Genomic DNA, 621 nt, shown 5'->3' on the forward strand with positions numbered 1-621 from the left:
GTAATCTAATGGGAAGAATTTATGATGATTTATGCAAGATATAAATGCATATTTATCTATAAACTAAGTGATTGTTACAGTATCTTTCATCCACAGATGCTGCGAACTATATAAAATCCTTCTCCTCCAGTTCAATGTGCACTTAACACAAAGTAAAGATGGGTATATCATCAGTTGTAGTTACAGTATTCAGTCAAACTAAACTATTACACAAGTCTGAATTTTCATCTGCTGGTTGTGCCAGTGGAAAGATTTGTCAATCACTTATTGTAAGTTACTATTGTTCCTCAAGGGGGAACATGAATTTTTGTACTAAATTTCAACTGCATTTTATCTAAATATTTTCTAACTGTTGAAACATTTCACTAAAAACTAATATTATTACAATTCATCATCTTGGAACCATAGAGGTCTAACAAAAACGTAGTAATCCATCAAGTTGATGTTGGCAGGAGATACTTAAGCTTATGTGTACTGCTTGCAAGCAATCAAAATGCTATGTTTAGGTTTAATTTACAAAATGAGTCAGGATTAGAGGTGAGACTGGAGTTTTAGTCTGTTGGGATCTGCCCCAGTTTAATAATGACTGCGAGTGTGATTGTTTGTGCAGCTGGATGTTTG

This window comes from Monopterus albus, unplaced genomic scaffold (assembly GCF_001952655.1).
Source record: "Monopterus albus unplaced genomic scaffold, M_albus_1.0 scaffold99.1, whole genome shotgun sequence".
NCBI lineage: Eukaryota > Metazoa > Chordata > Actinopteri > Synbranchiformes > Synbranchidae > Monopterus > Monopterus albus.